This window comes from Myotis daubentonii, chromosome 2 (assembly GCF_963259705.1).
Source record: "Myotis daubentonii chromosome 2, mMyoDau2.1, whole genome shotgun sequence".
Classification (NCBI taxonomy): domain Eukaryota; kingdom Metazoa; phylum Chordata; class Mammalia; order Chiroptera; family Vespertilionidae; genus Myotis; species Myotis daubentonii.
Window position 1 is genome coordinate 75,172,866 of NC_081841.1, and position 13,669 is coordinate 75,186,534.

At 35.5% G+C, this 13,669-nt stretch overlaps 1 protein-coding gene across 12 annotated transcripts in view; it reads right to left on the reverse strand.

Annotated features, from left to right (window-relative positions):
* OSBPL8 (oxysterol binding protein like 8) overlaps positions 1–13,669 on the reverse strand; it is a 183,100-nt gene that overhangs the window by 83,232 nt on the left and 86,199 nt on the right. The gene's annotated exons all lie outside the window — the stretch shown is intronic.

Consider the following 13,669-nt stretch of genomic DNA (forward strand, 5'->3'; position numbering starts at 1 on the left):
GAGTCTGTAGTAGAAAGGGAGAAAAGTGAGGGACATCTTAATGATAGTGAAGAAGAGGAGCCCATAGGACACAGGTCACTCAACTGAATCACCCTTTACATACAAGGGCAGTCTGTAAATCAAGAACTCAACCCAAAACTTAGAAAACATATTTCAAGGATTCTTCCACTAGAAATCCATGCAAATATTGTGTTAGAAAAGAAATCTTTTTACTCTTTCCTTCTGTATAACTAAGTCCTCAAAACATAACAAATAAGCCCTGGCCAGGTGGTTCCGTTGGTTGGAGCATCGTCCTATGCACAGGAAAGTTGCAGGTTTGATTCTTGGTCAGGGAACATACCCAGGTTGTGGGTTCGGTTCAATTCCAGGTTAAGGCATGGGGGGAGGCAAGAGATCGATGTTTCTTTCTCTCTCTAAAATCAATGGAAACATATCCTTGGGTGAGGACTGAAAAGGAGAGGGAAAAGAACTAAAAACATAACAGATAAAGAAAAATTCCATTCCCCACTGTACCGATTTGAATCTCTTAGTGTTGCAAAAGTAACTAGTCTTCTATCCCTTCTTGCCAAGCATGAGAACCAAGTCATAAGACAATATTGCTCATTCTAGCATGACAAGCATGAATATTGATCTCTCCATTCCCTCTCCCAGGTAATAATCAAATATTGGTGCCAATGCTCACATCTTTTTACTTACCCACCAGATACTCTATCCAACCCAGGAGCTTTGGAGTTGGACATAAAATTAAATTACAGGTGCCACACTCCAGAAATTTTCTAATGATGAGGCCAACAAGGCCCTGAAGAAGCTATTTTTGTTTCACAGTTATATCCACATATCCAACTAACTTCATGTTCCATTACTCCATTCAGTAACAAAACTTTCCCTATCTTTACCCTATACCCACAATGTCCTCACGCAGGTAAATGACATAAACCTATGGTTCCTAGATTTGAAGTCTATGGACCAGTAAAATTTCCCCCCAAAATTGTGGCACTGCTATCAGGGTTCTCATCTACATGAGGCATTTTTTAAAAAACCTATAATTCACAATGTCCATCAATCCATAAAGGAACATTGAATATCATATAGCAGGAAGACTATAATCTTGTAATAGAGGAGAGACCTTTACACTGAGGGAATTTCACTTAATAACAAACTTATATATAGTGTAATTATTTTTCCTATCTAGTTATATAACTAAGAAAGAACCACAGGAACCAGCATCAGTCAACAGACTATACTGTAAAAAAAAAAAAAAATGCATTTTCATAAGAATGTATATAACATATGTACATTTTAAACATTACTAATAAAAATGAAAGCCTAGCTAATGACCACCGACAAATAAAAAAGAGCATTACAAGTACCTTGGAAGATTCCCAAGTGTGTCTAGTTGCATCCCCCTCCCGTCTAACCCGAGTTAACCATTATTCCAAATTCTCTTTTACTCATCGTGTATCTATCCCCACACAATATGTATTGATTCATTTTACATAAATGTCATCATACTGCATGAATTTTAATTTGTTTTGTACATTCTCCCATATTGATGCCAATAGCTTTAAAACATTCATTTCATTGCTGTATGACATACTACTATGTAAAGATATCGTAATATATATTCATTCCACTGATGATGGGACATTTGAATTTTTCCATATCTTTTCCTCTTACAAACAATTCTGCTGGTACACATTTTGTGAGAGTTTCACTAAGTCTAGGATATACTAAGGAGTATAAAAACTTAGGGTTAGGGTGTGCTCATTGTCAACTTTACTATGTAGTGTCAAAAGTGTTTTCCAAAATCATTCTACCAACTCATGCTTCCACCAGTAGTAGATGAGAGTTCCTGTTGTTTCACATCCTCACTGACACTTATAATTATCAGACTTTAATATTACTTCAATCTGGTGGGTGTGAAATGGCAATTCATTATAGTATTAATTTACCTTTGCCAGTTTCCTAGTGATGTTTAGCATCTTTTCACCCTTAATCGCCATTTGAGTTACCTCTTCTGTAAATAGCTATTCATGAGTTTTGGACATTTTTTTCTAGTTGGTTTTGGTCTTTTTGGTTGACCCATAGAAGTACCTTACTTTTCCTAAATATTAATTCTTAATCAGTTACATGCATCACCATCTGTTTCTTCACTATTTTTTATGGTATCTTTTGATAAACAGATGTTCTTAAGTTCACCAAGGCAGAATGTCAGTCTTCTTTTCAGTTTGTGTGTGTGGTTCACCCTTTCTTACTTCATATAGTTTATAAAGTTTAAAAGCTTTATCTTTCGCATTTAATCTGGAATTGATTTTGTAAATAGTGGGAGAAAGCTATTTTCATTTTTTTCTCAAATATATAAACTAATTTTCCCCGAATGATTTGAGTAATATGCCATAAATTGAGGCTTCCATGTATGCTGGGTTTGTTTCTAAGTCTCTTTGTGTTTCATTCATCTCTGTGTCTATTTCAGCCCCTATACTTCCTGCCCTATTTACTGGAACACCAGAGGAAGGCTAAGTCACCTGACCCTTGCTTGGTTCTGCTGCTTCAGGAATGTCTCGACTCTTTTTTGCCCTTTGCTCTCCCTAGAGAATTAAAAAAGATGACTTTATCAAATACTATGAAAAAATCCTGTTAAGAAATGGATTCAAAACACATTGAACAGATGAAATCAACTTGAGAAGTGACATGCTAATGATATTGAATTCTGAGTTGGAAACATGGTATGTCTCTCCACTTATTGAGAATACATGTTATACTTTTCTATGTAAAGGTATTTCTCATCTCTTGTTAGACTTATTGCTATGTACCTTATTTCCTGTTATTCTAAACAGTATTTTTTGAATTGCATTTTCCTAACCATTTGTTACTGCTGCAGTTAACATATATCCAGTAACTTCTTAATAATTTTCAGAATTCATCTGTGAATCTGTTTAAGTAATTGTACTAGCTGCAGATAAATAAAAAATTGTTTTTTCCTTTACTTTTTTTTTTTTTTTTACCTTATTCACTGGCTACATTTCAAGTGTATTGTTGAAATAAAGTGTAGATGGTATACACCTTTTTCTTGTTCCTAATTCTAACTTTATGAGGTTAAGAAAGTTCCCTTCTATTCCTAATTTGCTGAGTTTTTTCCCCCAATCATGTTAAACTTTTCAAATCTGTTTTCTTTATTAGTAGGATGACAACATTGATTTTCTTCTTTAGTCTGTTAAAGTGTTAAATGACAACCATAGATTTTCTAATATCAAAGCTGGAATAACCCCAATGTGGTTGTAATTAATTATTTTTTATTTGCTTGATTCAGTTTGCTAACAGTTTATTTGGAATTGCTGTATCTAGGTTCATGAGCAAGACTGTTTTATAACTTTTCTCTCTTGTAATGTCCTTGTCTGCTTTTCTTATACAAGCCTCATTTAAGGAATATCTTTTTCCATTTCATCAATTCTAAGATGCCATCAACTATTGGCTATGTTCCTGACTTTCAGAAATGACATAAAATATGAGGGGAGAGAAGGAGACTGATGGCAATTTTAACATGCATAACACATATCCCAGATGCTATAAAGTATTCAACAATGGCCAACAGAGATTGTAAAACACTATCAATTAAAGATTCAACACAATTTCAGAGATGTTAAAATCTTTCAAATGTATTGGCTTTAAGCTATTTATATTACCTTTGAAATAGCTGCTTGTATTTTTCTTGTCTCCTTTTTATTGCCAATGATGTCTATTTCTCTTTTTCCCCCCTTAATCTTGCCAAAGGTTTGATAATTCTTTTGAGGATTTTCTAAGAACTTTGTTTTTCCTGATACTCTCAACTATGCCTATTCTGTTTTCTTTATTATTTCCTTCCTTCTATCTTCTTTTGGTTAATCCTATTCTTTTTCTAAGTTAAATGCTTAGTTAATTCAGTACTTTTCAGCCTTCCTTCTTCTCATATAAGTGTTAAACCACTATTTTTTACATTTCCTACTCGGGAATTGTTAGGCCTCCTTAATCAGAGGATTGTCTTTCATCAATTCTGAAAGGTCCTAGCATTATCTCTTTTATATTGCCTTTAACCCATTAAATCATAATTTGAAACTTATTCCAATTGATACAAACTCTGGACTGGGTGGTAGGTAGTTTAAGCAGATTCTCTCTGATGGTGGCTTGTTTCCCATGTTTATTGATTTTTCCACAACCTTGACAGCTTTTGGGTGTTGTCAGCGTTTTAAATTTTAGCCATTTTAATGAGTGCATATTTTAATGGGTAACTCATTGTTGTTGTTTATTGATTTTTAATTATGAGCTTACTAGAGGCCCAATGCACAAAAATTCGTGCAAAAGTAGGCCTTCCTTCCCCCAGCTGTGGGCACCGGCTTCCCTCCGGCACCCAGGACCTGGGCTTCCCTCCTCCGGCCGCCAGCAGGAACCCGGGACCCTGGCTGGCTTCCCTCGGGCCACCCACAGGCACCCGGGACCCCGGCTGGCTTCCCTCCAGCCCCGACTTCATCAGAAAGAATGTCCGAAATGACGTCTGGAAGACGTTGGTCTAATTAGCATATTAACCTTTTAGTATTATAGATATGTAATTCTTTGAGGCCTGTGTTTAAAATATCCTTTCTCTAAAAAGGATCTGTGTCGACTCATCCGAACACCTAAGAATACTAATATAACCCAAGATCATTTTAAACTAAACTGGGAGTTGTTTTTGTTTTTGCCACAGAAACAGTATGAATTCTGGCCCCAAGTCTATATCAGTATGTCTGAAGGAAGAATCCCTCTCTCCTCCATTCTACCTAGAGACAAGACCAAGACAGGCAAATACACCACCAGTTTCCTCTGTGGCCGTGTTGTCCAATTTTTGTTTTTAAACTAAGAATGCTGCCCTCAGGACTCTTAATTTCATATGAAGTGATCTCCAATTCAAATTTCCATCATGAGCCGAAACCGGTTTGGCTCAGTGGATAGAGCGACGGCCTGTGGACTGAAAGGTCCCAGGTTCGATTCCGGTCAAGGGCATGTACCTGGGTTGCGGGCATATCCCCAGTAGGAGATGTGCAGGAGGCAGCTGATCGATGTTTCTCTCTCATCGATGTTTCTAACTCTTTCTCTCTCTCCCTTCCTCTCTGTAAAAAATCAATAAAATATATTTAAAAAAAAAATTTTCCATCATGAATGAGCCTTTCCTCCAATCTCTTGTTAAAACCCAAGCTTCTGACCTTCAGATATTAGCAAGTGCTAGTCAGGACAAATGCTGGCTCCAGTGCTCACGTGGATTCCTACTCTAATAATTCTGCCTGCCACCCATTAATTCTGTTACACTACTGACAATTCAGCCACACTTTAAAAATCAAATTGTAAAACATTGTATCTAACATTTAATGTTCTTACTAGGAAGGTGTGTTGTTTTTTAACTGCAAGTTCACTTACATGTTTTCATGTTTGCTTATGTTACCCTACTTCTTTTTCCTAAATTTTCTAAGTACAAATTTAACTCGTGAAGGCCTGAGCTGAGAATATCATTTTGGGTTTGTTCTTGCTTTCTAGTATATAACTATGTTAAAAGGAGGCTAAATAAGGGTCAGCTCTATAAAGGAGACTCTTGGAAAATCAAAGATGAGACAGACTCCTCTAATCTGTGTAAAGATGCTTAAAACAAAGGTAAATTATTCTCACTTTTCAGAAGAGAAACTTAGAAAAGTATCCCTAAGGGGGTATTTGTCCATCTGTCACAAACATCCTTCCTTCACCTAGAAAGAGATGAGTTTGCTAAACTTTCACTGTTTCATCCTTAAGTAAAATTTATATATGTTCAAAGTTACAACAACCAAAGGAAATGGAACCAAAGTACTCCCAGGTGTGAGTACTGTTTTTTCTTCTCTCAGAAAATATGCAAATGTTACTTGGTAAATTAAATTGACATTATCTTGCTCCATATTTATCAAAAGTGTAGAAAACTTGTATCTACACACCTCAAATAAAAACAGGAAAATTGTAGCAGTTAACTGTATAGGTAAAATTATTTTACCATTCTTGCTAAGGTGTTATCAACCTCTTAGCCCTTGGAAACAAATGGGAGGAAATCACAATAGAAAAGAGCTAAGAAACTAGTACATGTAAGATTTGATAATCCTTTAATGTTGTCTTAAGTAAAATGAAAACATAATTATACACATACACACACACACACACACACACACACAAATATATATATATGTATAATGACATTTATGGGATCCTATAGTGTTCTTAATGTTCATCTTACTACTTTGTTAAAAAAGTAATTAATAAGGCCTGGCAATAATAAGACAGACTCCTCCCATCTTTATAAAGATGCTTAAAACAAAGCTAAATTATTCTCTCTCACTTTTCAATAAATGCTTTCAAAGTATTTCAGTTTCCCCTATAGGAGCATTAGAAAAACTGAAGAACATAGATACTACAATATTTCAGAAGAGAAACTTAGAAAAATATTTAAACTAATTTTCTTAACTTGCCAAGTATATATTCTCTTTTATTACTTAATAGGTACTTTCATAGCTCTATGAAGCAACTACCCATATTTAAGGAATTTTGAAACAGAAAACAACCATGTCTTAAGAAATAACTTCAGAAATCTAACATATTTTGAGAGCTGAAAAACTCAGAAGAAAATTAACATAAACTCTAATTTATATTAATTTTAAAGAAAACAATCTATGGCTATAAACCAAAGCATATCATTCAGGAAAGAAAAATCAAAGATAGTGGGGGTGGGGGAAGATTAAATTCAAGTTCTCTTTCTGATAAAAACAATTTTCATGAAATATAATACACATATTCAAGAACACATTTGTTATGTGTTCCATACACATATGGTCTCATATATGTTCAGAATTGATCCTAGAAATGCCTTACCAAGGAAGGAAGAACTGCTTCGATTCATGGAAGAAACTGACTCCTATGTCTCCTTTTGTCTATGAACCGCTTTAATGAAGGTACTCAGTGGTAGTCACCTGAGATTATACCAACAATGTCGACAACTGTCGCCCTGGGAAATCTGGTACATTTTCAACTAGTAAACTCTCGGTCAAAGAAACCCTCCTTTACTTTGACGTTTTCTATTATGTCATGTTCAATGCTGCCAGAGCATTCAAGGGGAAGGGACTTCTCAGGTTTAAAAGAAGTTACTAAAAGATAAAAGAAACAGACTAAATATAGACATTTTAATTCAAGCCTAGATGAACCAAGCATTAATTTTAATTTTATAAAACTAATTAAATAGTTAAAACTAATTTTATAAAACTAATTAGGTAGGTAAAATTTTTAGTTTCCAAGTCTTTAAAATTTTAAATACTTAAAAATTAATTTGAAGTGGATTAATTTGTTTTGGCAAAGCAACATTTCATATTCTCTCAGAAAGTACTATAATGAAAAGATAATTTAAAAGACAACAACAGCCGAAACCGGTTTGGCTCAGTGGATAGAGCGTCAGCCTGTGGACTGAAAGGTCCCAGGTTCGATTCCGGTCAAGGGCATGTACCTTGGTTGTGGGCATATCCCCAGTGGGAGATGTGCAGGAGGCAGCTGATCGATGTTTCTCTCTCATCGATGTTTCTAACTCTCTATCTCTCTCCCTTCCTCTCTGTAAAAAATCAATAAAATATATTAAAAAAAAAAAAAAGACAACAACATGTAAAATAGCTTTTTATGACCAAAAATGAAAGGCTAACTACAAGATAAATTATATTACTCATCAAGCTTTGATAACAATCTCAAACGTGATCCAGAGGGATGAGCTATAATTTAGTCTCTAGGCACCCGGGCCATTGTCCTTATTCAAAAGTAGAGGGGAACAGGGAGACAACAAACCTAATTAAGTTATGTCTTTCTTTCTTGAAAAACAACTGAAATACATTAAGCTCAAACAACTCACCATAAAACAACACCATCCTATTGACGAGATTGTAATCATACTTAAGTTAAAATTATATTGAAGTAAACTGATACTTAGTCTTTGAATAAGGGAGTCGGGCAACAACACAATTTTTTGGAATAATCTGATTCACCATCATAATTTAAATGTATAACACATAAAAGAATATCATGATGCGTGTGGGCTTTAGGAAGGATAGTCAGAGTCTACGGAGTTCCTGAAAAAAAAAAAAAAAAAAAAAAGGAAAAGAAAATCCTAAAATGATGGAAGGAAACCATACTGCAAAAAACAAAACTGTTTTTAATGACCTACTATCCTACTATAAATTGGTAAGAAATCATAAGCTTGAAAGAGACTCGGCCAGAAAAGAGCAATAATGAGAATCTGTGGAATTCTAAAGCACTGGCAGACATAAATTTCTAAAACCATCGTGTGGTCCTATCTGGTTTGGCTCAGTGGATAGAGCATCAGCCTCTGAACTGAAAGGTCTCAGGTTCGATTCCAGTCAAGAGCACATGTCTGGGTTGCGGGCTCGATCTCCAGCGGGGGGCATGCAGGTGGCAGCCAATCAATGATTCTCTCTCATCACTGATGTTTCTATCTCTCTCTCCCTCTTCCTTCCTCTCTGAAATCAATAAAAATATATTTTAAATAAATAAATAAATAAATAAATAAATAAATAAATAATAAATAAATAAATAAAACCATGATGTGTATAACACAAAAAAGAAACAGCTGACACTGTAATGCACTCCAGTATAGTGGAGTATTTAAGACTATGGGCTTTGACAATCCTGAGTTTGAATCCACCTCTGCTATTTACTAGTTTTGTAAATTTGAAGAAATTTTTAACAACTCTAATCCTCAGTTTTTAAACTTGTAAAGCATAGTAACTATTCCTATATCTTGTGGGGTGGTTTCAAGAGTTAAATAGAATTCTGCATATAAAACTTCTGGCATGACAGCCAAACTCAGTAAGTGCTTAATAGATAGTAGCTATTAGTATGAGTCCCACAATTATCATCAAAATAAATGTTATTATTTTCCTGCTGTATGGTCATTCACTCTCTTGTATGACTCTCTTTTGGCAATCACAGGAACAATATTACATGTGAGGTTCATGTTGGAGAACAGCTACCAGCACAGAAAGCTACCAGACTGTAAGCTTTACAAGGGCAGGAGCCAACACATAAAAGGTGTACAAGGTGTACATGGCCAGCCTAAATTCAATAAGGGTAGAGGTAGAGTAGGAATAGACGCCACTTCTTGGTGGGCAAGTTGCAAGGACATATAGAAAAAGAGAATGTGAGATAAAAGGTAATGCTGCAGTTGTCTTTGAAAATGAAACATACCACAGTTTACCCAGTTGTCTTCCTTCCACGTGCAAAATACACTCAAGGCCCTCCCTCACCCCTATACCCCCACTAAAATGTCATCTTTTACAGCACTGGCTGTAAGGCCAGGATCTTGTTAGCTTGAAATCAGGTTCAATAGACAATTGCAATGCTATCTTTGGTTTTTGCAATTGAGTTCAAAGATGTATGGGATGTAGAGTTATACAGAAGGCCAATAACAGTACCATAGCTATTGTGAAATCTGCTCAGCACGTCATCAGCAACTTGATTGGAGCACAGTTCTGCTCCCTGAAAAATAGTCCTCTGTGAATCTTGACTCTGCCTCTGAGGTAGCTCCATCCTGTGAGTCATTCTGACTATTTCATAAGAAATAGTCCATATTTATAACACTGTATCTTTATTGGCCTGCTTCCTGCCATATAAGATTGGGATACCCCAACACACAAAGGCTCTTTTTAATTGAACTATGTCTATTCTTTTCCGTCTATCCTATGGTGCTTTCATTAGAACCATTCTTATAAAAACTTTGCGTTATCTATGAATTTTATTAAAATTAATTCCATTAGACAGATGCCACATCCACAAATTTGAGATAGGCCACTTTCTACTTTGGGCTGAGTATCATGGTGCTGTGGGACATCAGACTTAAGGGCCTTAGAAGGTTTTTTGACTAGCTGAGACATTCTAGAAAAGTATGCCTTTAAGACTCTTTGAAGCCCTTTTGTCTAGCTGAAAAGGTCTAAAAGGACTTGTCTTAAATCTTTCTGAGGTCCAACACAGGATTTCACAGAAGATCTTATTTGGAGGCCTTTTTTTTACTGACAGCACCCTGGGATTTGAGAAGTATTCGCTAAGCAAAGGGAAGGGGGAGGATATTCCACAATGGAGGACCAGAATAAATAAAAGCACAGTCTCACTGGGGAATAGAGAAGAAAACCATCTATCTGGGTTCATGATGAGGGGAACACAAAATGAAACTGGAAGGGTAGAGTAAAGTCGAATATACTAAGAGAATTGACTACCATATTATGGAGTCTGCAATTTATGCTCTCAACTGCTGGTTTCCACTTGCTGGTCCAAATGTTACATCAGATGCACTTGGATAGCTTTATAATTACACAGCTTTACCCTAGAGATTTTAAAAGGTTGCAGTAGAATCTGTATCTAAGCAAAGTTCCCAGGTGACTCTCAGACTCAGGAGCCATTGCTCTAGGCAACAGTCAGCTGTTGACTTTTTGAGAAAGAGAATGACATAAAGATAGGCATCTAATGAAGTTTTCAATTACAAGCATGAATAATAAAAAGTGGTATTTTCATTGACAACTTTTATTTCTCTTTCATATTATTTCCCTCAGAGACCTACTTCACAGAATCGATGTATTTTCTGGCCATATACATCTAGAACAGAGGTCCTCAAACTTTTTAAAGGGGGGGCCAGTTCACTGTCCCTCAGACATTCCACACATGCGCACTTCGGGCCCGGGACGAGTCAGCTGCTAAGCAGGACAGGCAGCGGCAGCAAAAACACCCGGCAGGCAGCATGTGGCCCGCGGGCCGTAGTTTGAGGACCCCTGATCTAGAAGAACCTCAATCACATCATAATCTCATCTTAACACATAACAATAATTTTGTTTGTTTGGATTATTTTGTTAAGGGAGATAAGCCTAGTATACTGGAGGGCAAGGTCAGGAGATAGGAGGCTATGGACCTCAGTATGAAAAGATAAAAGACCTTATCTAAGATGGTGATAGTAAGAATAAAAATGAAACGAGATATCAAAGCACTGACACTACTAACACTTTTAGAAAAGAAAAAAAATCACAGAAAATGTTGAGAATCAGAACAATGCTTATCAAGCATCCCTAAGATGATTAAGATCTCTCTTCACAGAAAAATTTCAGTAACAAATGTAAAAAGAATGACAGAATTAGAAATCACAAGTTTTTCAATCCCTAATGTCATAACCAATTCAGTGCTTACATCTTTAAGTGAAAACAACACATCAAGGAAGCAATCAAATAAATCCAAAAGGTCCAACACTCTATAGAGACAGTATTCCAGTTTCTTTAAGATGTCAAAGGCACAATAGATCATAAAGTAAACAAGAGACTCTTCAGGATTAAAGGTGATACCCTATTTAATAAAAGGCTAATATGCAAATCGACCAAACGGCGGAACCACTGGTTGCTATGACACGCACTGACAACCAGAGGGTAGACACTCAATGTAGGGGGAGCGCCACTCAGCCAGAAGCCAGGCCCACAGCTGGTGAGCAAGAGGGTGCAGGCCAGACTGAGAGACCCACCCCCCACCCCCCAGAGTACACGAATTTCATGCACCGGGCCTCTAGTAATAACATAACAACCAAATATAATGTATGAACTTACTGGGATCCTGGTTGTAACAAACCTACAGTAGAAAGACTTGGGGACAATCTGAGGCAATTGAATATGAACTAGGTGTTAGGTTATATTAAATTATTATAAATTCTGTTAGGTGTAAAAAGGTTTTATGGTAATATAAAAATGTTCTAATTTTTAGACATGCATTAAATATCCTGGGGCACAACATCATGAGGTCTATAATTTAAATATTCCAGCCCCACTTCTAAATAAATGAAACAAACACAACAAAAAGTTAATAATTGCTTAAATCTACATGATAGGTTTATTAGTGTTCATTGTACTAATCTCTCAAATTCCCTGTTTGCCTGAAATGTTCTTGATAGATGCAAATGAGGGAAATTATTAGTAACCCTTCTGTTGCTTCATTAAGTTTCAAGTTAAAGAAGTCCTCTAAATAAATGTTCTAGTGCACAGATACATGAATCAGATAAACCATATCTAAAACAGTCAAAATTGTGATGCATAGAATGGAAAAACCAGGTAAACTGTATCATTTCTTAATGAAACTTATGTATACCAGTGTACCATATATGCACTTTCAGGCTTCAAAAAGACATCTGGGCAACAAAAATTCAAACTTTCCAAAAAATATATCCAACAACAAGCAATAAAGGTTAACATAGTATGTTCCATCTAACACTTGACTAGAAAAACATTTTCTAATGAAATAAAGTAGAAAAATGATTATGTAACTTACTATTTACCAGTTAATACTCATTTAAAAAGAACTAAAGCCTATTTTATTAAGTAACAACACCAAAACCTAACAAGTTATACAGACAGTATAAAACTCTAAATTTAAGTTTTTAAAATACTTGATAACTTGAATACATATATTAGCTTTCTAACACCAAATTTAAGTTCTTGGTTTTAAAAGCAGTAGTCTTTCCACCACAGCTATCAGTAGTAACCTCAGGAGAGCTCAAAGCATTTGACTAAATAAACTAGCTAAGGAGTAGAATCCAATACATAAAACTTATTAAGATTTAGGAAGTGAAATATATGATCCCTGGGAATCCCCAAAACTCTTTTAGAGGGTATAGAAAGTTAAAACTATTTCATAATACTTTTTCATTGCATTGACACTTCTACTTAAGTTACAAAAGCAGTGTTGGGTAAAACTGCCAGCACTTCAGCACAGATCAAGGCAGAGGCATCAAACTATAGTAGTAGTCACTGCTTTCTTCACTGCCATGAACTTGTAATAATTGGCCAGTTTCACTTACAAATGTCCTTGATGAAGCAGTAAAAATTATTAATCATAAACCCTGAGTACAGGTGGTTTTAATATTCCATGTGAAAAAGGAGAAATATGTTTAAAGCACTTCTTTATATTATATTTTAAAATGTGTCAACACTTGGTAGATCTGCATAATTCAGTGAGCAACTATTTTCCAATGACTAATGCATGTTTCAAAATCATGTATGAGTAAATAGCCATTCAAAGTTCAAGATAGATCAGTGGATTTTAATTCAACAGAGTATAAAAAGCTTACTGATATAGTTTCAGATTCCAGATTGCAATGAACATTTAAGAAACTACCACTTGTCAGTTTTGGTGCAGTATCAAAGAAGAATATCTACAGTTATGTATAAAAGGTATTACTGTCAATACTCATATGTATGAGGCCAGATTGTCATCATATAGTATTTCAATTAAATCATCACATCACAACACTGACTACAGAAGCAGATATAAAAATTCACGTGTCTTTTTTAAAGCTAGAAATGAATTTTCAGAAACTATAAAATAATACTTCTCAATCAAAAATGATTTTTGTCCCTCAAGGGACATTTGGCTATGTCAGGAGATATTTCTGATTGTCATAACTGGGGAAAGTGCTACTGCCATCTAGTGGGTAGAGGCTAGTGATGCTGTGAAACATCCTACAATGTACAAGACAACAGATCATCCAGCCCAAGAAGTTAATAGTGCCAAAGTTGAGGAAACCTGCGGGAAAAGAATACCACCCTTCTCACATAGTTATTTTCATAAAAAA